General features: G+C 37.8%; 1 protein-coding gene across 1 annotated transcript in view; it reads right to left on the bottom strand.

Moving 5' to 3' along the window:
• The window catches only part of LOC133460923 (voltage-dependent calcium channel gamma-7 subunit-like), a 63,873-nt gene extending 38,407 nt beyond the window's left edge, over positions 1-25,466 (bottom strand). The window contains exon 1 of the mRNA XM_061741635.1: positions 25,399-25,466. The gene's annotated coding sequence lies outside the window, so the exon portion shown is untranslated. The remainder of the gene's footprint in view (positions 1-25,398) is intronic.
• Between the last annotated feature and the right edge of the window lie 2,070 nt (positions 25,467-27,536).

Raw genomic sequence — 27,536 nt, 5'->3', positions numbered from 1 at the left:
ATATACTTCATCTTTACACTTTCAGTACGTTTCCTTTTTTCCAGACATTTTTTTGTACATTAGATGGTTTCTTTTTGTATTTATTTTAATGGTGTTTTCACAAGACCTGTCAAACAGATTTTAAAATCTGTAGATTTTCTGAGTTTGGACATTTCTTAGGTCACCATTGTTTTCTTGACCCCAGATTGTTTGATAATAAACAAATACCGTATTTTTTGGACTATAAGCCGCTACTTTTTTCATAGGTTTGAACCGTGCAGCTTATACAAAGGTGCAGCTATTCTGTGGATTTTTCTTCCACCGCTCGGGGGAGTGCTAACCAGAATTAGAATAAAAACTAAGACAAAATAAATGCAAAGAAGAATACACTACTTCTTCTTTAGCAGATAGAAGTAGAAGCAGATTTCAAACAGATAAATAGATACATAAATACCGGTTATTTTCTCTTGGTTCTGTCCCGTTTTAATCAGCAAAGTTGCTGTCGTGTTAAAAGACACTGTTAGGAAAAGATCTATTTAGGTACAAACATGTACATCATTTACAGTTCAAAATCCTTCTGTATGTAGTAAATATCTAATCTAACAACATAAACATCTGCGGCTTGCATATGTTTGGTTTTTTTTAAATAGAGCGGATGCGGCTTGTATGCAGGTGCGGCTTGTATATCTTTTTTTAATATTTTTTTTTTTAAATAGAGCGGGTGCAGCTTATATGCAGGTGCGGCTTATAGTCCAGAAAATACGGTACTTGTATCCCCCGTGGGCCTCATATATTTGTCCCACACAGACTTCCCATTTAGGTCCCATACCACTGAAACTACAAGGAGCCGTGCCAATTGCTCATTTCTACGGTGGCCGACAAGGACCAAACGCACTGCAACGGCCTAATGCGTCTCAGTTAAGGAAAACGGCTTCAAGTACAGAAACGATTCAAATTCACAAACTCAAAACGAGGTACAAAAAGAGAAACGTGGTGCAAATGAAAAAACGTGCTGCAAAAAACAAAGACAAATGTATGGAGCCAAATCAAGGCCAAATGTTTTGCTAATTTGAAAATAAAATTTGAACCTGAAAATTATTTTTTACAGTTTCAATTTTATTTTTTCCAGTATCAGATCTTTTTTTCAGTTTCAAATCTTTTTATTTCAGTTTCACATCTTTTTTTTCAGTTTCATATCTTTTTTTTCAGTTTCACATCTTTTTTTTCAGTTTCACATCTTTTTTTTCAGTTTCAAAATTTGCTTTCAGGTTCAGACTTTTGGCCCCGATCTGGCGTGGGGGGCGTGGCATCAACTGAGAGGGGCGTGGCATCATGAGTGAAACTGAAAAAAAAAGATGTGAAACTGAAAAAAAAGACGTGAAACTGAAAAAAAAAGATTTGAAACTGAAAAAAAGATTTGAAACTGAAATAAAAAGATTTGAAACTGAAAAAAATAAAATTGAAACTGCAAAAAAGAATTTTCAGGTTCAAATTTTATTTTCAAATTAGCAAAACTTTTGGCCTTGATTTGGCTCCATACAAATGCAGCGTCATCAAACGCGTTGCAAATAGAGAAACGATGCAAAGCACAAAAGGATATAAAACAAGAAACCATCTTCAAAAGAAAAACGCTTCATAACCAGTCACTACAACCGGAAGTGCTCCAAACCTGCAGGGGGCGCTGCTGACTGAACCACAGTGTTTACGTCCATGGTTTAAACATACAGCGGGAACGGTAATGTGATTTTTATCTGACTATATTTATATACAATGTTTATATCACTGTACAACGCTGTACATTACGAGACGTTTATGTCTCGTAATGTACAGCATAATGTGCGTAATGTGCATCGTTTCTCTATTTGCAGCGCGTTTGATGATGCTGCATTTGTCTTTGTTTTTTGCAGCACGTTTTTTCATTTGCACCACGTTCCTCTTTTTGTACCTCGTTTTGAGTTTGTGAATTTGAATCGTTTCTGTACTTGAAGCCGTTTTCCTTAACTGAGACGCATTAGGCCGTTGCAGTGCGTTTGGCCCTTGTCAGCCACCGTACATTTCAAGCCCAAGCCCACTCTGTGCCCAAATAGTTTACTTTTAATCTAAATTCAACCCACATGGACAACCTGGTTATGAACCTGCAAACTCAAATGTGTGACATGGAAGTTTTCTGTTTAATTCAACGTACACATTTACAGTATATATTTTCAGTCACTTCTGGAATTTAGAAATTAAAGGTTTGAGACCCTTACTGTGGTTTTAAAGTAAATATGTACAATGTCTTGGGTTCATTCACTCCTTTTTGTTTCCATTATGAAGCAATATTCTGTCTCTACACTCCACCCCACCAGCACACATCACATCTTTATTTGGATTCATTATTTATTCTATTTAAATTACTGGAGGCTTTGAAGCAGCCACAATGAAGTCAAAGTTAATGGATGAGTGTGTTTTACTAATTAAGGCATTAAAAGCAGGATTGTCAGTGAAGGAGTGATAATAAGTTGCCTCAATCAGAGGCTTTGTACATCTGAATTCATTTCTGGAAATACTCCATTATGTTATTGAGGAGCCTGATGTTCAAATGCTGTTTTATCTTTCATTACCAGACCTCTCTATTGATCATAAGGGTGGTGCACTCGTGTTAGTCATTTTTCTCAATTAGTACTGTAGTACCTGTGACAAACACAGAAACGCTGGACAGAATTAAGATTATTCATCATTTAAATGTGTGAGGTTTTAAGATTAATGTGCAATATAAGGAATCATTTGAGATAAATGCAGCTGTGAAAACATCCAACTCCCACTTTTACTTAAAGTAGCATGAAAAAGTGTTTTTCTTTGTTAAAATATTAGCTTCATTTTAATTCGATGAGATATTTGATTACTTTTAGGAAGCGCTGTTTAGCTCTTATAATCTCACTTCCCAGCTTTTGACAAAAACCAGCCAACTTAACTATTCCTAGAGATCTGATCCAATGTCTGTCCTTGCTAGGGTTGCCACCTTTCAGAAATAGAAATAAGGGAAACCCCGATTTCAGCAGCGCAGGAGCCAAAAAAAGGGACATCCCCAAAACTTCTAAACTGCATAGAAATGTATTTATTTTATATGAAAAAACTAAACGCTTTGATTTAAAGTTTAAAGTGCTTTAATAGCATTGAACTTGCATGACTGTACAGACAGACAACCATACTAATAACTGAAATATCCTGCTATGCTACGTATGTCCACATCAGCCCAGATGTAGAATAAAGCTACAGGTAAAGAGAATGGCATAAAAGTTAATTTATTTCAATAATTTAACTTAAAAGGTGAAACTAATACATATATATTACATAGTCTCATTACAGGCAAAGCAAGATATGTTAAGCATTTATTTGTTATAATTTTGATGATTGAATTGTTTATTGATTTCATCATATATTCACATTTTTTATTTTTTTTTATTTGGGGTTTTCATAAACTGTGAGCCATAATCATCAAAATTATAACAAATAAAGGCTTGTAATATCTCACTTTGCATGTAGTGGGAAATAATATATTTGTTTCACCTTAAGTTGAATTTACTACGAATGAAGTTTTGCAATATATTCAAATTTTCCGACCTTCACATGAATATTATGACATCAATAAATAAGAGCATAATATGTGTCTGTATTGTTTCAATACTGAACGCAACTTTTAATTCCCAATAACGGAACAATTCCGTATTTCAAGGGACGGGTGGCGACCCTAGTCCTTGCCGATCTTAATTCACATGGTTGTTATCGTAGCCTGCACACAGAGCACCTGTAAACGAGCTAAGATAGACAATGGTGAACTGGCTTTGATGTGGAGCCATGCAGCCGCCCGAGACCGAGAACGCTTCTGTGCACATTTGTGTTTTTGGCAACGGTCACTGGATCGTGAGAGGTGCACGGATCCGGCATGTTAGCTATTAGCTCACAGGCAGCTAAGGCAAGCTAATGTCAGAATCCCTGTCACTATGGTAGCTGTTTGTGTCATGTTGTGAATGACGAGGCACTTTGAAATCATCAGTCGAGCAACCACTAGGTTCAGATTTCATTTTAATGCTATTTTGGAAAAAAAACAAACAATATAAAATAATTCATTTGCTCTAACTACAATATGGATATGTGAAAAATCTGACACTAGATTGACAGTGTGAACAAAAGCCTCAGATAGTGTTGTGAAAGTTAGGGTTAGGGTTTGGGCTACTAACAAAAAAGCATTATTTTGTGCTGCTTTAAAGGAGCTTGAGGCTCCTTTTAAGAAATGAGACTCTCTAGCGCCACCCTTCACCACAACGGCCGTTGGGGGTACTGCAGCCAACAGTGAAGCCGGCACGGGAGAACGGGGAGAACGCACATGCAGCGTCATGTGACGTCACATCCGCAGCCCAGCGCGGGAAATTCGGGACCGAATTGCAGCACATTTTGCAGCACACAGCCTGTTCAAAGCAAAGGAGAGATACACTAGAGGGCTCATTCTTTTGGGTTTGGAACGCTCCATCTGACATTATTACTAGAAAACTTAAAATGTATACGGATTTTTTTCATAAATCTTGCCACAATCCGGCCTCAAGCTCCTTTAACTTTACTAGTTAAAGTGATTTTTTTTTTTACTGGGATTTAGACCATTTTACAGACTTTAAAAGAAGATCAGCCTACCGTATTTTCTGGACTATAAGCCGCACCTACATACAAGCCGCATCCGCTCTATTTAAAAAAAAAGATATGCAAACCGCAGATATTTATGTTAGATTAGATATTTACTGCATGTACAGAAGGATTTTGAACTGTAAATGATGTACATGTTTGTACCTAAATAGATCTTTCCTAACAGTGTCTTTTAACACGGCAGCAACTTTGCTGATTAAAACGGGACAGAACCAAGAGAAAAAAAAACGCTATTAATTTATCTATTTATCTGTTTGAAATCTGCTTCTACTTCTATCTGCTAAAGAAGAAGTAGCGTATTCTTCTTTGCATTTATTTTGTCTTGGTTTTGATTCTAATTCCGGTTAGAGCGCCCCGAGCGGTGGAAGAAAAATCCACAGAATAGCCGCACCTTTGTATAAGCTGCATAGTCCAGAAAATACGGTACGTCTTTGAAGAAAGGACGAGAATAACAATTTTCAAGCAATAATTTGCCCTTGAATTGGTAATATTACTTCAAAAGATGCCTTAAACATATCTGGTTATCAATGAGATTCAGTCAATAAGCCTTAAAGAAAGAGAAGCATCCTAAACAAAAGCCCTGTCATGAGTTTTGCCACTTCTGAGTCGGAAAGGCCAGACTATCAGTTTCTCCGAGCTTGTGAAGGCAGTTCAAAGCCATAAAAAGGGAAACATGAAAGACTGTGAATCAGCTATAGGTCAACGTGGAGCAGGCCAGAGCAACTGCTGAGCATCACAAAACTGCGTGTCCCATGGAGCCCGGCGGGGCTCCACTCTCCACAGATGGCGTGCCCAGGTTCGGTTGCTAGAGTCGGGGGTCGGGCGGGGGGTTGTTTTCTGGTGAGAAGGCAATATGTTCCTCTGTCGGCGGAGAGAGCCTAGCGCCAACTGAATGGAAAAGACACGATATTTAAAGAAGCTAAGGATGGATGACGAGATGGAGAGGGTCAGTACTGGAGTTGAGGGGGATGAGGGGGGACGGCATCCCTCCTGAAATAAAAATGGTCCAAATCATCCCCCCTTTCCATCCCTTATGTCATTTCATCAATGAATGTGGTTTTACTGCTATTTCAACATTTAGAGTCATCACCAGAAAAATAACACCAGAAAAAAGTGACAATTTTCACCTGTTTCAGGTAAATTTTCACTTGAAATAAGTAGGAAAATCTGCCAGTGGGACAAGATTTATCTTCTCATTACAAGCAAAAAAATCTTGTTCCACTGGCAGATTTTTCTAGGATCTGCTGCCTGGAAGGTACGTCTGATAGAGCACGCTGGTGTATGAGTTATACAACATGGAAACCTGTCTATGCACTGCAAAACTCAAAATCTTACCAGGAATATTTGTCTTATTTCTAGTTAAAATGTCTCATTTTTAGTCAAAAAATCTCATTACACTTAAAACAAGAGTCATTACCAGAAAAATAACTTGTTATTTGACAATTTTCACCTGTTTCAAGTAAATTTTCACTTGAAATAAGTAGAAAAATCTGCCAGTGGGACAAGATTTATCTTCTCATTACAAGCAAAAAAATCTTGTTCCACTGGCAGATTTTTCTACTTATTTTAAGTGAAAATCTACTTGAAACAGGTGAAAATTGTTGTTTTTTCCAGTGATGAGTCTTGTTTTAAGTGTAATGAGATTTTTTTGACTAAAATGAGACATTTTAACTAGAAATAAGACAAATATTCTTGTTAAGATTTTGAGTTTTTGCAGTGATCCATTTTACTTATAATGTGAAGGACAGAGTCATATTGATATTTGTCTTATTTCTAGTTAAAATGTCTCATTTTTAGTAAAAAAATTTAATTACACTTAAAACAAAGAGTCATTACCAGAAAAATAACTTCTTATTTGACAATTTTCACCTGTTTCAAGTAAATTTTCACTTGAAATAAGTAGAAAAATCTGCCAGTGGAACAAGATTTATCTTCTTATTACAAGCAAAAAAATCTTGTTCCACTGGCAGATTTTTCTACCTATTTTAAGTGAAAATTTACTTGAAACAGGTGAAAATTCTAGTTTTTTTCCAGTGATGAGTCTTGTTTTAAGTGTAATGAGATTTTTTTTCACTAAAATGAGACATTTTAACTAGAAATGAGACAAATATTCTTGTTAAGATTTTGAGTTTTTGCAGTGATCCATTTTACTTATAATGTGAAGGACAGAGTCATATTGATATTTGTCTTATTTCTAGTTAAAATGTCTCATTTTTAGTAAAAAAATTTAATTACACTTAAAACAAAGAGTCATTACCAGAAAAATAACTTCTTATTTGACAATTTTCACCTGTTTCAAGTAAATTTTCACTTGAAATAAGTAGAAAAATCTGCCAGTGGAACAAGATTTATCTTCTTATTACAAGCAAAAAAATCTTGTTCCACTGGCAGATTTTTCTACCTATTTTAAGTGAAAATTTACTTGAAACAGGTGAAAATTCTAGTTTTTTTCCAGTGATGAGTCTTGTTTTAAGTGTAATGAGATTTTTTTTCACTAAAATGAGACATTTTAACTAGAAATGAGACAAATATTCTTGTTAAGATTTTGAGTTTTTGCAGTGTAATCTTTAAGCTCCTTAGGGAAAAAATGAAGCCTCTTTGTCGGTTAGTCTCACTGGTAAGTGGTTTTCTTAAATCTACTCTACTGTTGATTTCATACAGGTAGATTTCTCCGTTCACAATCCTTCAACATTTGTTTAACTGGGAGGCTATTACCTGGTTTCTTACACTGCAAAAACTCAAAATCTTACCAGGAATATTTGTCTTATTTCTAGTTAAAATGTCTCATTTTTAGTCAAAAAAATCTCATTACACTTAAAACAAGAGTCATTACCAGAAAAATAACTTGTTATTTGACAATTTGATGAGATTTTTTTGACTAAAAATTAGACATTTTAACTAGAAATTAAAGCTGCAAGCAGCGATGAACGGGCCCTCGCACTCACGGCCACCGCCCCCCATAAGTCTTGTCTTAAGTGTAATGAGATTTTTTTACTAAAATGCGACATTTTAACTAGAAATAAGACAAATATTCTTGTTAAGATTGTGAGTTTTTGCAGTGATCCATTTTACTTATCCTGTGAAGGACAGATTCATATTGATAAGTTCAGAAAAGTGTTTTTTATTGTTGTGTTTTGATGTATTTGATGTAAGCCCAGTGGATATTTAAAGCTTACAAAAGGCTGCATTTAACTGCTGCTATGTCATTCCTGCAGTATTTCTGCAGGTGTTTTGGTCACTGCTATTATTTGTAATATATTATATTATTTGTAATCAGCACAAATTATCTGTCCCCATATGATAAAATCCACCATCCCCCCTGATTTCTTTTTTTACAACTCGAGTACTGGAGTTGGTAAAGGACCATGGAAGACGGGATGATGTAAAGAAGAGAGGAGATGAAGACAGAACAAGGACGACGGAACCTGAGGAGTGAAAGCTTAGATCAGATGGGTGGAAAAGCTCAAAATTATTTGTTGAAAAGAATTAAGAAGGGAAGAAAATGAGATAGTTAAAGCTATGAAGAGAAGAGTAAGTCAAGAGGATTATGGAGACAAACTGAAAAGTGTAAAATTAACTGAAAGTTGAAGTCACTAAGCGAAAAAGATAAGGATGAGTAAGAACACATGGTGAGAGAGAGAAGAAGTGAAGGACAATAAAGGCTATGTATATTACACACACACACACACACACACACACACACACACACACACGCATGCACGCACACACACACACACACACATGCACGCACACACACACACATATTAAGTGTATAGGACGTGCATAGGAATCTTGCAGAACCAGACTCCGTTCTTTGAGGCAGAGAAGCTTCTCGTTTCTCAAAGCGATACTTGAATCAAAAAAAAGCTTTGGGAAACAAACACTCGCTCTAAAGATGGCAGAACGCCTCCTGGACCGATAAAGATAGTTAGCTTATACGGCTCGTTTTAAAAGAAGAACACTCACACTCAAGAAAACAAAAGGACATGAAAGTCAGAAAGAGAAGAGGGAGAATAAAGGAAAAGAGATCCGGCAGACTTTGGTCCAGAAACTGAGGGAAGTCCTCGTACACACACACACTAACGTCATGCATGAGGTGCGTGTTCACATGTACACGACCAAAGCACTAGGAATGGGAGATATTTTACCGTTCACGATACCGTCCAAAAAATTCCCCACGATTTGTCATCTCGTGGTAAAAACGATAAATTCCCTTTGATAAAGTTTTTGTGTAAAAATGATTTATGGTTCTGCGTTAAATCCACAACGTACAGGAAGGAAGGAAGGAAGGAAGGAAGGAAGGAAGGAAGGAAGGAAGGAAGGAAGGAAGGAAGGAAGGAAGGAAGGAAGGAAGGAAGAAGAGAGCAGGAGGAAAGAAGGAAGGAAGGGAAAAAAGAAGTAAGGAAGGAAAGAAGTAAGGAAGGAAGGAAGGAAGGGATAAAAGAGGAAGAAAAGAAGAAAGGAGAGAGCAGGAGGAAAGAAGGAAGGAAGGGAAAAAAGAAGGAAGGAAGGAAGGAAGGAAGGAAGGAAGGAAGGAAGGAAGGAAGGAAGGAAGGAAGGAAGGGAAAAAAGAAGGAAGGAAGGAAGGAAGGAAGGAAGGAAGGAAGGAAGGAAGGAAGGAAGGAAGGAAGGAAGGAAGGAAGGAAGGAAGGAAGGAAGGAAGGAAGGAAGGAAGAAAAGGGGAGAAGGAAGGGAGAAAACAAGGAAAGGAGGAAGGAAGGAAGGAAGGAAGGAAGGAAGGAAGGAAGGAAGGAAGGAAGGAAGGAAGGAAGGAAGGAAGGAAGGAAGGAAGGAAGGAAGGAAGGAAGGAAGAAAACAAGGAAAGGAGAGAGCAGGAGGAAAGGAGGTAGGAAGGAAGGAAATGAGCCTGAAAGAAAGAAAGAAAGAAAGAAAGAAAGAAAGAAAGAAAGAAAGAAAGAAAGAAAGAAAGAAAGAAAGAAAGAAAGAAAGAAAGAAAGAAAGAAAGAAGGAAAGAAGGATAAATTCCCGTTGATGATGATTTGTGTAACAAACATGGCGGATCTGAGAGCGAGATAGAGATAGATTTATAGTTGAAAAGGTGGAGTTGAATTGGTATTTTTTAATCGTTATCGGGAGAAATGCCAGAAATTATCGTGATACCTTTTTTAGTCCGTACCGCCCATCCCTACAAAGCACCACTTAGTCCCGGTCGCACCAAACAAGTTTGGATGACAAATCTCTTTATCATCCCGGCACAAATTCATCTTCCTCCAGTTTGAATGTTGTCAGTTTGGCTGATGGAGCTAAGCTCACATGGTCAAGGTTCATCGAGCCTCGTAAAGAGATGGACCTTGATTTATCACCGACAAACGGCAAGTAAAGGAGTAAAAACACAACCTTCCTTCACAATAAAATACAGTTTCATGGATTACTAACATTGAGAACATCTTGATACTGAGCCTTTCTGAAACATATGGTCCATAAACACATCATGTGTCAACAAGACAGAGACAGAAGGAAGTACGTACATTCATTTATCCCAAACACTTTTGTCATTTTGCCATTTTTTGTGTCCTGCACTGTAGCACACTGAAGTAAAGTGTTTAATTAATCACAATTTAAAGGAATCTTGTTTTGCAATAATGAGTTGTTAAATGACACAAGTAACGGTTCAATAATTAAGCTATGTCCTAGCTAGCTAGCTAGCTAGCTATTGTCATTTCTGGTATCTGTGCCATGTGGTGGGTCTTACTGTAGATCCACTAGTATTAACAAACTGAGCAAACTGAACATAACGACAAATTGGGACGAGGAACTCAAAACTGGAGCCTTTTGGTACAAGCCTCATATCTCAGGTATTTAAAGGGGACCTATTATGGCATCTAATACCTATTTTAAACAGGCCATCAATGTCTTAAAAACAAGCTTTTGATTGTTTTTGCTAAATAAATTAGAAATTCAGCCTCTGAGCCATGTCTTTATCTTCCCATTCTCTAACCTCATTATCTATGCAGGATTCTGAGTGGGCGGGGCTATGATAATGAGGCTCTGTGCTGATTGGCTGCCTGAATGACTCGATACATGGCTACGGAAAAATGGCGGAAGCTCCGGCCGGCGGAGTTAGTTGTGGGTGTGGTTTCACGCATCGGAGGACAACCGATGTACAGGACTGTCTCAGAAAATTAAAATATTGTGATAAAGTCCTTTATTTTCTGTAATGCAAAAATGTCATACATTCTAGATTCATTACAAATCAACTGAAATATTGCAAGCCTTTTATTCTTTTAATATTGCTGATCATGGCTTACAGTTTAAGAAAACTCAAATATCTTATCTAAAAAAATTAGAATATTCTGGGAATCTTAATCTTAAACTGTAAGCCATAATCAACAATATTAAAATAATAAAAGGCTTGCAATATTTCAGTTGATTTGTAATGACGCCAGAATGTATGACATTTTTGTTTCTTTTAATTGCATTACAGAAAATAAAGAACTTTATCACAATATTCTAAATTTCTGAGACAGTCCTGTAAATCATGCCCATCGTTACATAACGACGGGAGCAGAATCTTATTGTCTCGTAGATCCACATCACACTGGACGATCATCCGGGCGGCTGTACAGACACTGCAGAATCTGGTTGCTTTCCTCCTTCTCTGAGTTGTCAGGCTGAGGGGAGACCACTTTATATATGTTAAAGCAAGAGAAAACCTGTTTTTCATAATAGGTCCCCTTGAAACAACATCAGATAACTTTCTTCACCATAAAATATAATTTCCAAAATCCTTTGACTGTTTTTTGGATTAAAGGGAGTCCTGCCACTGTCCCAGCATGCCCAGCTGGCCTGGGATGGCACCATGCAACGTAGCGGTCCAGCCACGATCACTCCTGCAGAACACACAGCTTTACAGAGCCACATCAACACATCTGCTAGCCACACTGCAAAAACTCAAACTCTTAACAAGAATATGTCTTATTTCTAGTTAAAATGTCTCATTTTAGTCAAAAAAAATCTCATTACACTTAAAACAAGAGTCATCACTGGAAAAAACAACAATTTTCACCTGTTTCAAGTAGATTTTCACTTGAAATAAGTAGAAAAATCTGCCAGTGGAACAAGATTTTTTTGCTTGTAATGAGAAGATAAATCTTCTCCTACTGGCAGATTTTTCTACTTATTTCAAGTGAAAATGTACTTGAAACAGGTGAAAATTGTCAAATAAGTTATTTTTCTGGTAATGAGTCTTGTTTTAAGTGTAATGAGATTTTTTGACTAAAAATGAGCCATTTTAACTAAAAAATAAGACAAATATTCCTGGTAAGATTTTGAGTTTTTGCAGTGCACGAGCTAGGCGGCTCAATACTCAGTTGTTTTTTTTATTTTCTTTGCTATGAACATACAAAGAGGACCGGGTCATTGGACGAGAGAGAAAATCTTGCACTGGCCTTTTACTCAAGAAACTGAATCCAAGGCCAAAGCTGAACTCACCATCTTTTAGCTGCAACATAGTGATGTTTCACTGTGATGTTTCACTGCTGAGAGTTGGAACTCTGGTTTCTCTTTCTGATATTGTTCTGTTAATTAAGCTGTCAACATTGTAATTTTGTCTTTGCCCATTATCACACTTAGACTAAAATTTGAACTCATGTCCAAAAGGATCAACTGAAAATAGCGTTTTCTTCTTAGGCTGTAAAGTGCCGAGCATATTCCACATTGTTTCTAAGTTTTCTTAAATTGAATTTACTGTAGTGCATTAGGTGTCCTCTGCAGTGTTGGGACTAACGCGTTATTTAGTTAGTTTTGCGGTAACTAATACTCTAACACATTACTTTTTAAATTCAGTAACGCAGTTACCGTTATCAAACGGTGCGTTACTCTGTTATTTCTGGCTACAGTGAAGCTTTTTTTCCCCACACGCGGAGACCAGAGGAAACGTAGTGGGTGTGTGTGCATTCAAAAACATGACGGTCATGGCGAGACCGCGGTGAAGTTAGTTTTACGTTGGATATTCTTTGGATATTCGACAGAAATGCCGCCCCCAGAGCGAACGCCTGTCGAATATCCAACATAAAACTAACTTCACCGCGGTCATGGAGAGCCGAGAGACGGCGAGTTTCGCAACATGGAGATATCGTCATTACAGTAATCCCTCGTTTTTCGCAGCGGTTACGTTCCAAAAAGAACCCCTGATAAGTGAAATTCTTTTTACAATTATTATAAAGTTTCAAATTGCGGAGATCAGCACCACCTGCACGTATTCCACTGCTCTTCTGAGCCGCTGCATCCCGACTCTGTAGCATCTTTTTCTCCTAAAGCCGCGGTGCAGGTGTGTTTTTAGAGAAGAAAATAGTTATGGGTCGTTTTGTTGCTCTTTTTTCTTCTGGGCAAAAAAGATTCTTATAAACCGACATGCCACCATGGATTATATCTGAGACTGTAATGAACGATTCATCAAAGGGTCTCGTTCTTCAGCTGCTGCTGAAGTTCATTGGCCGTTCTCAGCTTGTTGCTAAGCAACCAACGTTATTGATACAGGAAGTGAAGAATCGGGGAGATTGTTTAGCCAATCAGAATGCAGAACACGATGCACAATGCAAATCCATACTGTACCTGCTGAAATGAAGGATAGAGGGGATTAATGGGAGCATTTAAAATAATGTTTTTATTTAAAGTAACTCAATAGTTACTTTTCATAGTAACGCATTACTTTTTGGTCTAAGTAACTGAGTTACTAACTGAGTTACTTTTTTAATGAAGTAACTAGTAATGGTAACTAGTTACTATTTTTCAGTAACTAGCACAACACTGGTCCTCTGTCACACAGCTTTACAGCTTTAGATGTGTCCATGTACTGTCAGATTTTTGTTTTTATTCTTGTTCACTTTTCATTGTTTTTATAAATCTATGATTTGAGCCCAGTGATGTTGCATACAGTACATCAATCACAGAATGATTTGAAAAAAAAAAAAAAAAACAACAGAAAAAATATAAGAAATCTAACCGGCTGCCTTGGGCAGATTCTCCCTTATGATCCAGGTCCTGCTCAAGGTTTCTTCCCTCTTAAGCGGAAGGTTTCTTGTGACCTTTTGGCTTAAGATTTTTCTCCCACTAGGGGAGTTTTTACCAGTTTTTTCTGTAATAATTGCTCAGGGGTCATTTTCTGGGTCTCTATTACAATATAAGCGCCTAGAGTCAACTTATATTGTAATAGAAGCTTAATAAATAAAATTTAAATGAAGTAAGGTAATTTATATACAGAAATGCAGTATGTAATTGTAGGATATCAAAACGCAGAACAACATTTGGACAGTTATCCTTCCCGGTAATAGGTACCAAATTATGGAATACACTGAACCTGAAATCAAAATATTGACAGAGCTCAAGGTTTTTAAAGTAAAACAATGGCTGAAACTGAAACAAGCTTGTGAACATTGGCTTTAACATACTGTACCACTGTATTATTTTAGTTTTCTGTCCTTATCTGGTTCGTGTTTTTGCTTCTTGTCTTTGTATTGTCTTTATTCTGTTTATTCTGTTTTGCATGTTTTGTATTTTAATGGTTTTGTACTGATTTAACTCTGCTTTCAAATTTTAAGTAAAGGCCTAACCAGGAACAGGGGTTGCAAATTAGCTCTGTTTTGTACTTTTTATGAAATAATGTATGACACATTTGTCCCTGTTCAATAAACATAATAATAAATAAAAATGTAACCCCCGTTGCTGTTGTTATATGTTATGTTTTGTCATTTATATGTAAAGGAAGAATGTTTTTTCCCCCAGAATATTTGCTTGATGTGATTATTTTTGATTAGGATTAAGGAACAAATACCACTTATGCCGCAGAAAAAACCTTAATTAATAAAAAACCTAATCATTAAATTTAAGAAGACATGGAATAGTAGTGCGTTTTCAACTGTCAGACAGCCAAACATCACTGTACCCTTTTGCCAAAGAGGGGATGTGTCATCTCATCATCATCACATCATTCATCACAGCAATCAAAACTAGGCCTAATCGCATTTGTGATAATACTGCCATATCATAAGACATCATTTTGTGAACGCAAACTGAGTGATTACAAGGTTGTGACGTGACCCGAGAGTCAGAGAGCCTTCGAGGGCAGAACACCCGACTGCATCAACTTTTCTTGCTGCGTTGGAACAGTCAGAAGCTGAATCAGCTGAAACTGCACATCCACACTGTGGGATTATTTGGGTTTTTCAAAGAAAAATGCTGTGCAACGTCATGTATGCAACATTGCTACTTCCCAGATGACACGAATTACAAACATTTTCTAGCATTTTAAAGGGGACCTATTATGAAAAACAGGTTTTTTCTTGCTTTAACATATATAAAGTGGTCTCCCCTCAGCCTGCCAACTCAGAGAAGGAGGAAAGCAACCAAATTCTGCAGTGTCTGTACAGCCGCCCGGATGATCCGTCCAGTGTGATGTGGATCTACGAGCCAATAAGATTCTGCTCCCGTTGTTACGTAACGACGATGCGTGAAACCACTAACTCTGGCTGGTACAATTTCAAGAAAAAAGTCAAAATGTCGATAAAAAAGTCAAAATGTCGATAAAAAAGTTGAAATTTCGAGAAAAAAGTTGAAATTTTGAGAAAAAAGGTTGAAATTTCGAGAAAAAAAAGTTGAAATTTCGAGAAAAAAGTCGAAATGTCGAGCAAAAAAGTCAAAATGTCGAGCAAAAAGTTGAAATGTCGAGCAAAAAAGTTGAAATTTCAAGAAAAAAAGTCGAAATTTCGAGAAAAAAAGTTGAAATTTCGAGAAAAAAAGTTGAAATGTCGAGCAAAAAAGTCGAAATGTTGAGGAAAAAGTCTAAATGTCGAGCAAAAAATTCGAAATTTCGAGAGGAAAGTCAAAATGTCGAGAAAAAAGTCGAAATGTCGAGTAAAAAAGTTGAAATTTCAAGAAAAAAGTTGAAATGTCGAGAAAAAAAGTCGAAATGTCGAGAAAAAAGTCGAAATGTCGAGAAAAAAGTCGAAATGTCGAGAAAAAAGTCGAAATGTCGAGCTAAAAAGTTGAAATTTCAAGAAAAAAGTTGAAATGTCGAGAAAAAAAGTTGAAATGTCGAGAAAAAAAGTTGAAATGTCGAGAAAAAAAGTTGAAATTTCAAGAAAAAAGTCGAAATGTCGAGCTAAAAAGTTGAAATTTCAAGAAAAAAGTCGAAATGTCGAGAAAAAAGTCGAAATGTCGAGCTAAAAAGTTGAAATTTCAAGAAAAAAGTCGAAATGTCGAGAAAAAAGTCGAAATGTCGAGCTAAAAAGTTGAAATTTCAAGAAAAAAGCCGAAATGTTGAGAAAAAAGTTGAAATGTCGAGAAAAAAGTCGAAATGACGAGATTAAAGGGGACCTATTATGAAAACAGGTTTTCTCTTGCTTTAACATATATAAAGTGGTCTCCCCTCAGCCTGCCAACTCAGAGAAGGAGGAAAGAAACCAAATTCTGCAGTGTCTGTACAGCCGCCCGGATGATCGTCCAGTGTGATGTGGATCTACGAGCCAATAAGATTCTGCTCCCATCGTTACGTAACCAAAATACAAACCACGGCCACAACTATAAAACCGTGTAACTGCATGTGAGCGTCCGACTATCGTAGCACTGCGTGACATCAGACGCTCTCTGTCCATCTCCCTCCAGCAGCTGAACTTTATTGAGGTTTTTGTAGTGAAATGAGGAGGAATCATAGAGATAACTTCTCATTTCAACTAACTGGATCAGCCGTTCCTCATCATGACTGTTTCCTACAGCGCTTTCAACCGGCTTTCAACGCGAGCGACAGGAAGAAAATAGAAGCAGGGCGTCCGACAAATGTTCAGCTCAAAACGGCGCCGCGTCGCTGCGGCCAGTTAGGACAGTCCAATAGAAAATAAAGCAATGGAATTGATTTTGTCGATGACGCTCGCTAGCATCGCATAAAGCCTGAATTATGGTTACGCGTTAACTCGCTGCGTACCTACGGCGTAGGCTCTGCGTTGGTGTAACGCGGAACCATAAATCAGCCTTAACTCCGCCGGCCGGAGCTTCCACCATTTTTTCGTAGCAGTGTATCATGTCATTCAGGCAGCCAATCAGCACAGAGCCTCATTATCATAGCCCCGCCCACTCAGAATCCTGCATAGATAATGAGGTTAGAAATGGTAAAGATAAAGACATGGCTCAGAGGCTGAATTTCTAATTTATTTAGAAAAAACAATCAAAAGCTTGTTTTTAAGACATTCAAGGCCTGTTTAAAGTAGACATTAAATGCCATAATAGGTCCCCTTTAATAAAACACCACAGAGCCATGTACAACAGTGTTGAGCGCTAGAGCACCAGACAAGCCAAAGACAGGGCTCATCGGCCGGAAAGTTATAAAGTGTTATTCCATACGAGCATAAATGACACGGGAACATCACTCAGGCAATAACTGAGTTTTAGCTATAGCCTATAGTAGATATGGCGACAGGGCCGTGAGCAGGCCTGGGTTCACGGTATTGATAAACGGCACAGCAGGAGTTAAATGTGTCCAGGGCGGAGCCCTGACACATAAGCTGCTCACTGCAAAAACTCAAAATCTTACCAGGAATATTTGTCTTATTTCTAGTTGAAATGTCTAATTTTTAGTCAAAAAATCTCATTACACTTAAAACAAGAGTCGTTACCAGAAAAATAACTTGTTATTTGACAATTTTCACCTGTTTCAAGTAAATTTTTACATGAAATAAATAAAAAATCTGCCAGTGGGACAAGATTTATCTTCTCATTACAAGCAAAAAAATCTTGTTCCACTGGCAGATTTTTCTACTTATTTTAAGTGAAAATCTACTTGTTTTTTTCCAGTGGCGAGTCTTGTTTTAAGTGTAATGAGATTTTATTTGACTAAAAATGAGACATTTTAACAAGAAATAAGACAAATATTATTGTTAAGATTTTGAGTTTTTGCAGTGCTGCTGCATCATGAGACACATCGTTAGCAACAAAAGTTTCTCACAACTTTGGGGTTTTGAATAATTAAAACAATATTTTCAGCAATTAAGCCAACAAACTTCTGCGATGGTTATTTTTTCATGGTGGGATATTGGATACCGATAAATGTCTGCGTATCAGAGGTTTAATAGAAACTATCAATACTGCAGCGCAATGTGAATGCAATGCAACCTTTTCATTTTTTTCTTTGAGTGGCTCAGAGACCTCATCACGTGTCTGTCATAGTACACAGATCGGTAAGAGATTAGTCATGTATGTGACCTTGAAAAGCGGAGGTTAAAGAAGTAACAGCATCAGATCAGTATTACCTTTCTTTGATCCTTTCGGCAAGTTTAACTTTCTCAATTTGAAATGGAGCAGGAGTGATCTCTGCTAACACAGAAGTTAGTTTCTTAATCACCACAAGAGTAAAAGACCATTCTACCGGGTTTCTGTATATTGTATTTACTGAAATTGCATATTAAATTGCAATTACGATATTGGGGGAAAAAAACTAAGAAAACGCAATTAGATTATTTTCCAAAATCGTACAGCTCTTATCAAAACCATACTTTTATTTGGATTTGAACACTGATTAGTGCTTTTGTTTTTGAGATCTAACGCTGACACGGCACACCAAAGCAGCCAGCTCCGACATGAGCTGTCATGTTCAGCTCAAACAACTGTTTTTGAATTGCTGTGTGGGCCAGAAATCTTTGCAGTCACTTCAAACGTCATTACAGTTTCCCTTTTATCATTTGCAAATCACTTTGTCTCCATTTCCTTGTTCTCAGAGCTTCATTCTGAGAATTGAATGTCAAGTTGTGTCATTTCCACTAACTGATTTGAGTTGGACGATTGTATGTGGCTTTACATCTCTCTCTCTCCATATATATATTTATTTTTTGTAATTAAAAGTCCAAAATTCAGGCTGAACCATCATCTGTCTTGGAGGTTTTTAAAAAAAAAAAAAAATTAAAGCAATGTACCAATATTAATTCCATGTACAAGGGATGGGCGGTGAAGTTTATTTTATTTCCATTCCTAAATCCTACAAATACTGCTAAATGTGCTCTGGATTAAACTTCCAACTAAATGTCCAGAAGATCAACGAAGATATCTAAATTTGTTCTAAAGTAAATCAACAGCGATGTTTTTAACTCTGCTAATTATGCTTATGTAACAACACAGTTTTCTAGCTTGTGCTACAATTAGTTAATGACAAACATCTGATAAAAGCTCTACCAAGCTAAATCTAGTGTTAGGTAGCTAACAATATATGATCAAATTTTCTTTTTTTTTTTTTGTAGTGCTCGGTAACAATAATAGATCTGAAGTCATGCAATGCCACGACTTCAGATCTATACGTGCTCTGGCGCACTAGATGACAAGTTCTGCAGGATAGCACATCTGAAGTTATGCCTTTCCAAATTAATCTAATTAAAAGTAAATTTAAACTTAACCTACACTGCACAGTGTTGAATCAGGATTTTGTCATCTGCTATTGTGACGATAGTAAAATGAAGCTTCTCCTGCTCTCCTGCATTGTGATCTGGAAACCTCAAATGTATTCCTATAACCAACCGCATGTACTGTATTTAAAAATTTTGTACATATCCCTCCATATATTTTATTTATTTAAATGGAAAAAAAATTTTACTTCATGGATGATTCTTTTGGCCTCTATGATCTTGCTGAGATATTACACTGCAAAAAATCAAAATCTTAACAAGAATATTCATTTTATTTCTAGTTAAAATGTCTAATTTTTAGTTAAAAAAATCTCATTACACTTAAAACAAGACTCATCACTGAAAAAAAACAAAAATTTTCACCTGTTTCAAGTAGATTTTCACTTGAAATAAGTAGAAAAATCTGCCAGTGGAACAAGATTTTTTTACTTGTAATGAGAAGATAAATCTTGTCCCACTGGCAGATTTTTCTACTTATTTCAAGTGAAAATTTACTTGAAACAGGTGAATATTTTCAAATAACAAGTTGTTTTTCTGGTGATGACTCTTGTTTTGAGTGTAATGAGATTTTTTGACTAAAAATTAGACATTTTAACTAGAAATAAGACAAATATTGCTGGTAAGATTTTGAGTTTTTGCAGTGTATAAAAGTGGAATAGAGGGACTGCTGCTGAAGTGTTATATTTCCTCGAGATTTTAAATCCTTCACAGTAGTGAAATGAAATATCAATAAATATAAAAGACTGACCGATCAATCACCACAAAGATGAAAACAGTTACCAGTTCAATTACTGAAAAATTTCACTCGTGAGTGAACCCGACTGTACTAAAGGACGTTGTTGGTGACTCACATCATCAGTCAGCTGTTAAAACAAGTGAAGTTGGTGTGTGATTCATCTTCCTCCCCTCTAGAGCAGCTGATAGCGGCGTTATCTCACAATTTACACAAGCACTTTAAAGCTCTGTAAACATGTTCGTAATTAAGTAAGCGGCTCTCTGTTGTACCAAACCTCTGAGCCCGGAAAGGATCTTCCAAGAGAACTATTTGCTCTTGACATCAATGTAAATTCACATCTACTTCAGTCGTGAAAGGTAAACAGAAGTGTACAATGTATTATTATAAAGAGTTATTTTTAAGACATCATAGAAAACAGACATCAGACGTTTCAAAATCGCCTCTGATGTGCATCACATTCACGGGTGTGCTAAAAGTCAGTTCCACAGTAAATCAAATTGTGGACCTACCTGCCTCCGTTCAGTACTTTCAGTGGATGGATTGGTTAAATTTAGGCAAAAGATTACAGACTTAGTTTGTACTGAATAGGGGTGTAACAATATATCGTGCCACGACATTTCGCGATACAAAAACGTCACGAAACGTGTCGTGGAGGTGACAAACTATTGCGATATTGGATTATTAATATTAATCTATTGTGTTGCCTAGTAACGCGCATCCGACCGCGCCTCGACCCACGGACCAAAATCTTCCTCCACTCAGAAGAAACTAGTACCGTTTTACAGTCCCGATCACGGGACTCTTGGGGGGTCTGAACTTGTACATGTAGGTCTGGTGTAGAGTTAAGCCTTACCTTATTAAATTAAACCTTTTTGGGGTCGTGAGTAGGATAAACACGGGGACAACTTCGGCTGAGTTCCAGTGTACTTTAATGTCCCTCAACAGTGTAGGATTTTAGAACATCAACACAGCAGCTAGTGCCGTACTGTGGCGTATCACTCCGCCCAATCTAAAACAGACTAATCACTAAGGATAAACTGAGTAGTGTCATTATAGTCCCTGATTTACATCAGAATATAAAGAATATATTTATAAAATAATGAACCCTGAATTACCAAAATAACCTTCTTAACAAAAATAAATCTCCTCTTACACTTATAAGGTGAGCATGAATCAATCTTTTTTATGATGTAAAATTGTATGTATTTATTTACTTCTATTTATTTAATTTTAGTTGTTAAATTTCTGGTAAAGAAAAAAGTCAAATCATACATGAGAGAAACTATTCAGTTTGTGGCAAAATATTTTGATTGTATGAAACTGAAGATGCATAATGCAAACCTGACATTTACTTTTAGTTCAGTTTGTGGAAAATGGTTGGCCTGGCTTTCTCTTTAAAACTTAAACAGTTATAAAGAATTACAAACTGTAACAATAGGGCAAATGCACAGCATTGTTTTGTATTTTGTGTTTTTCAAATAAAAGACAATTTTCCAGTCATATGTTCCTCATTCAAGGTTGTTAAAAAAATACTGCTTAATTATCGTATCACATCGTTATCGTGACCTCAATATCGTGTATCGTACCGTATCGTGAGATTAGTGTATCGTTACACCCCTAGTACTGACGCTAATTTCTTAATGTGACACAGCAGATGACGTGACATCTAGCCCAGTGCTAGACTGTTTCCATTGGTAGGGCTCTAAAATCCAGAAAATATAACAAGCCTGACCTCCTTCTTGCAACTTTCAGCCATTGCATCTCCATTTCTAGTGGTGGACATGGTAGGATCCACCGTCTTTTACAAACTACCACCCTATACCCAGTACTCGAGTTGTAAAAGAAAATCAGGGGGGATGGTGGATTTTATCATATGGGGACAGATCATTTGTGCTGATTACAAATATTATAATATATTACAAATAATAGCACTGACCAAAACAGCTGCAGAAATACTGCAGGAATGACATAGCAGCAGTTAAATGCAGCCTTCTGTAAGCTTTAAATATCCACTGGGATTACATCAAATACATCAAAACGCAACAATAAAAAACAGTTTTCTGAACTTATCAATATGACTCTGTCCTTCACAGGATAAGTAAAATGGATCACTGCAAAAACTCAAAATCTTAACAAGAATATTTGTCTTATTTCTAGTTAAAATGTCTTATTTCAGTAAGAAAAAATCTCATTACACTTAAAACAAGACTCGTCACTGGAAAAAACAACAATTTTCAACTGTTTCAAGTAGATTTTCACTTAAAATAAGTAGAAAAATCTGCCAATGGAACAACATTTATCTCATTTCAAGTGAAAATGTACTTGAAACAGGTGAAAATGGTCAAATAAGTTATTTTTCTGGTGTTATTTTTCTGGTGATGACTCTAAATGTTGAAATAGCAGTAAAACCACATTCATTGATGAAATGACATAAGGGATGGAAAGGGGGGATGACAGTTTTACAAGGGGATGATTTGGACCGTTTTTACTTCAGAGGGGATGCCATCCCCCTCATCCCCCTTCAACTCCAGTACTGCCTATACCATTTGGTGGCAGTGAAATCAGCAGATTTGTAGTTTGCTGGCCAAAAATTAACAAAGAAAGAAGAAAAAAATGCAAAGAAGAGAACAAGCTAACTGCGTACAGTGACATCAAATCTGAGGTTGTATTTCTGTTTGATGTTTACATGCACTGCAATGGAGGCCAAGACGATAACCTGAAGGGGACATCTAGACAGCTGAGCATCATCTCCGGCCCAGGGCGTCCAGTAAGCAGAGCTCCCCACCCGGCACTTATTCTGAGCTGCGCTGGAGTATCTAACCCAAGGCAAGAACTTGTTTCAGCCTCATGTAACTTCCCAAAAAAAATCTCTTAGCTGGGTCATGAAGGCACATGGCAACGGTCAAGGTCCTAAAACTAAACCCCGGACCCCTCCGCCAATGTACACAACCTCTTAGGACACACTACCGTTCATGCTGCTGAGATCACTGGTTAATACATGCAGTCAAAATTCGGGTTATTGCTAATATTCCGGTTACTGAAACATTCAGAATATTCCGTATACATGGTAATTAATCATTTGGGAAATCTGGATCAAACCAGCGACGCACGGAGAACGTGATGACGCAATTCCCGTCATTTCCGCTTCTTCTTCCTGCATCCAAATTCAAAACAAATGCTGCTTCGTGCAACTTTTCTCTCACCTTCTTGTAAATCTCGTTATCCCGGTACTTTCTACCGTCTACAAATGCCAAAATGTTCATATCCTTCATTACATTTATGAAGTGATTAGTCTCCTCCTGGTCTTGTGTTTCTCCGTGTTTATAAGAACTTCCTGGACTCAAAAGAACAGGATTCCTTGTGAACAGAGCATGCACAGAAAAACTAATTCATGTTCCGTTTGATGGGGATATTCCGTTTGGCGTTTACATGACTGAATATTCAGGTTTTAAAAGGAGTAACCCAGGGCTCATATTGGGGTTTTAAAAACCTGAATATGAGCAAATTCTGGTTATTCAAAGGGGTTATTGGTGTTTACATGGCCGTGCAAATTCGGGTTATTGCCAATATTCGGGTTTTAAAACAGTTATTGATGCATGGAAACGCAGTCATTGGCAAAAATATTGACAATGACAGACGGCATCAATCAGTAGGACTCTAGCAAGTAAAACTCCTTTCTTTTTAAGGCATTTATAACATTGTTCATACAATGAGGTGTGTCATCTACAGGTTTTACAGTATGGGTTAATACACTCTATGTGGACTCGTTAAGTTATTGTTTATTCAAACATAAAAGATTTCAAGCAACAATTTCGGTTTTTAAACCAAAAGTGGAATGCTCAGCAGATTTAATGACCTTTCTAAAACTGTGGAACAGCCAGCCGGAGGATCTGAGAAGAGCTGGAAATGTGGACACTTTTAAACGTACTGTAGACTAAAAACTCATCTCTTTGGTCTGGCTTTCATGTAGCATCAAATTTTATAGTTTTATTCTGTTTAACATTTTTTTAGAGGTATTTGTTTTATTTATTTATCTATTTCTTGTAATGTTTTTATTATTATATTTTATTGTTGTGGACTGATTATCTTTTAGCCTTAATCCGTGAACTTTTATCATTATTTCATTTTAATTAACTATATTTTATGTCAGTGTGCATTGGTCTCCCAGTTTTTATTTTGGTTTTTATTATGCTTATTTTTCAGTCAAAATGTCAAAGCACTTTGTATTTCATGTACCTGGATGAAAGGTGCTATAAATAAAATTTGATTGATTGATTGATTCTAATGCATGTAGTAACATTCCTGTGTAAGAATATGCCTGATCTTATTCTTGTATCTTATTTTCAACTGTTGGTTTAAATGGGTCATTGGTAGCAGCCAGTATTAGACTTCACACTATTCTTTTAGTTTCCGATGTTGTGGGGCACTGACAACCACGCCGGGAACTTTTGACAGCTGATTTCCTTTTACACGTGTATCCTGTAAGGGCGTTTGTCAGCATTGCAGTCACGGGTTGCTGAATAAGGTACCTGCACTGGCACTATTTGAATTAGTACATTTGAGCGTGTCCTTATTCATTCTTATTTCAATCAGGTTGGAAAAGGTTTGTTTGCTAAAAGAAATGTGGGCAATGAAATGTGGCTGAAGTCCTGCAGTGTGGACGCATGTGAATGCTTTACCGGAATATTAGTGTGAAATTTCCCTTCTCTCATGCACAAAGAACATCTCTGCAGACCTCCAACAGGGCTTGGATTCAATTTCCCTTTGCTAAATGATGATTTATAAACCCTTAGAGAAAAATATACATATATATTTTGTAAAGACTAAGAAAGAAAGCCAGTAAGCTGTGATGCAGTCTGCTGGAGCGGCATCACAGCATGGGTTCCCCAAGATTGAGCCAAGAGTTTTCTTTCCCTCCCTCTCCTTTTTTAAAGAGCTTGCACACATGTTTGCCTCAATTCCCAATCTCTCTCCAAATGCTCTCATTTTTTCTCTCTCTCAGACATGCACATAGTGACATTATCACACCATCCTCACACACTTTGTCTCACCATTCCCCATTCTCTCACCTCCCCTTCTCTGGGAGCGATTTGGTTCGCCGTGCTGCTCTCCAGACTCTATTCAGGCTGTACATTAACAATGTTACGGCGCACTAATCACCGCGCGGCACATTATTCCACTAACAGGCGAAGAAGCAGCCGTGCAGACGCACTCGTCGGCAAGCTGTCGGAGAGACGGAGCACATCTGTCCTCAACCCAGAAAACACTCCTCTCCTCTGCCGTTCAACCTCTGTGGGAAAGGCTGGTGAGGAGGATGAGGGAGGCGAGACAAAAAAAAATAAATAAATGAAAAAAAATCCTGGCAACACGGTCACATGCACAAGCATCATTCCTCCCCGCAGCAGAAGAAGTCCTCGCAGGCACAACTAAACACACGCAGCTCGGCTCAAGAAAGCTCAAAGAGTGAGAGGTTTGACAAAATCAGCACGATAAAGGATGGCAAAGGGGAGCGGCTGGCGTGACGAGGAAACGCTCGAGATGCATAGGTGAAATGAAGGGGCTTAGTGAGGGGCAATTGGAAATAAGACAGTTGGAGCTACTCACCCTTCAGAGCAGAGAGTTGGTCAGTGCCGGACCGTGCAGCTGAGGTGCTTAGTCTGCGCACTGGAACTGGACACCAAATTTGCAATCCCCCCCCCCTTATTTCTCTCTCACACCCTATCTACTTTTCTCGGCCAAAGAAGACTCCGCTCCCCCGTCTCGTGTTTTCCTGATTCTCCCCTCTTTCCTCTCTCCTTGCTCCCCCTCTTTCACTCCTCCTCCTCCTCCTTTACTTCACTCTGCTCTTTCAGCACTGCGGAGAATCGCCTGAATTGGCTTCACTGTATAGTTTGGGTACAGGGAGGAGGGAGGTGGGACTGGTGTGTGTATGTGTGAAGGAGAGAGGTGGTGGTGGTGGTGGTGGTGTGGTTGCAGTGATGTAGGCTGGAGGGAGAGATGGAGCCTTGCGCGTACATGCACGAAAAGTAGCATGGCATAAGAGCACGCTGCCTGGAATTGAGGACACGTCATGCACGCTGACAGCATGGCTGATTCAGACGCACAGCAACTATTAACGCCATGTAACTCATTAATGAACAACACACCCAAGCATGTTTGTGTACTGAGCGTGCAGTAATATCTTCTGCATAACATCCCACTAAATTGATTGACAATAGCTGAAATTAGGCTCCAGTTAGGAGCCAGAGGAATACAATGAACCCATGTGACTCTGTTTGAAATAGTTTTGTCCTTATTAAGCCGTTTAAATCAAAAGTTTGAAAACCAAAGAGATACAAACCAGGGGCCTCATTTAAAATGGAGTGCGTAGGATTCATACTAAATGTGCACGTACACCCAAAAGCCGAAAATGACGGGCGCAAAAAAAAATCCGGATCTATAAAACCGCGTGCACGCAGACTTGCAGGCAATGTTCGCTTTATAAATCACAGTCCAGCTGGAAGGTTGCGCAGCTGAATCCGCCTCATATCCCGCCCTCTACACGCCCACTTTTTACCTTAAAAGCGTAATGCAAAGTAGTATTTGCATATGAATGAGCCTGCTGAGCATGTGCAGTGGCTTCCTGCAACCTGTTTGACGTCAGAATGAATGAGACGTGTCGAGCCACCGTGCCACTGAATTTCACGGAGACAGAACGAGATGTTGTGGATGAGGTGGAGGCCAGGAAAACTACATTATTTGGTGGTCACAGTAAAAGTAGAAAAAGTATATAAATAGTATAAAATAAAGCGAGTGAGTAGCAGCACGGCGTTGCTGCACTAAACACCGTGAGTGCCCCGGCGCAACATGGGGGACATGTCCCCCCGTCTTTTCAAGATCATGTTTTTGTCCCCCCCACTTTTTACGGTAGGATCAGCCTGTAATTGCAAATCAAGACACTGTGCGAAGGCGATGCGAGAACGGCCCGGCAGCGGTTCGTTTTTTCTTTTTAAATCCCAACCTTTGCGTAGAAGGTGGCGTGTGCATCTTTCAAGCCCTGTTTTGTGCACAAGCAAGCTTTATAAATGAGGCCCCTGGAAATGGATGTATAAATGTAAATTGGCTCCATTCATTCTCCCCAATCAATGTTTAAAAGTATCGTATTTTGCGGACCTTTAGGCGGATGATAAAACATATATAAAGCGGTCTGGTAAGTTGAACTCTATTCAACTTATTCACAATAACTCAGAATATCGTTCAGTTGTAACTAATACAGAAAAATACACTCACATAGTGGACACCTGAAGTTAGTGTGAGGTTGGAACAACATTGTATTCCAACATTTGATTATGATACAGATTTGAAAACGTTGGTTTGATGCCTAATGAGTAAGTGAGTAAGGTCCAGATGAGCAGATGTTGGTTGGTGGTTGCTTGGCAGCATTACATAATTAGTTATCTAACATTGTCTGACATTGAAACCCATATCAAACCAAGGACCGACTTTAATATGTCCGCCGAATGGTCAATCAATCAATCAACCAAGCAGAGCTTTGTCGCTTACCAAAGTCGCACTTAAACACATTTTTGGTCAGTAGAGTAACAAAATTCATACATAAGGTGCACTTGATTACAGGGCGCACTGCCGATTTTTGAGAAAAATTAAAAGGACCTTAAGTGCGCCTTATAGTGTGGAAAATACGGTAATGTTAAAGGATCTGCATTTATGTAATACATGTTTTAACCTTCCTGCAAAGTGCCTTT

Source organism: Cololabis saira, chromosome 15 (assembly GCF_033807715.1).
Source record: "Cololabis saira isolate AMF1-May2022 chromosome 15, fColSai1.1, whole genome shotgun sequence".
NCBI lineage: Eukaryota > Metazoa > Chordata > Actinopteri > Beloniformes > Belonidae > Cololabis > Cololabis saira.
This window is presented reverse-complemented; position numbering and strand designations above follow the sequence as displayed.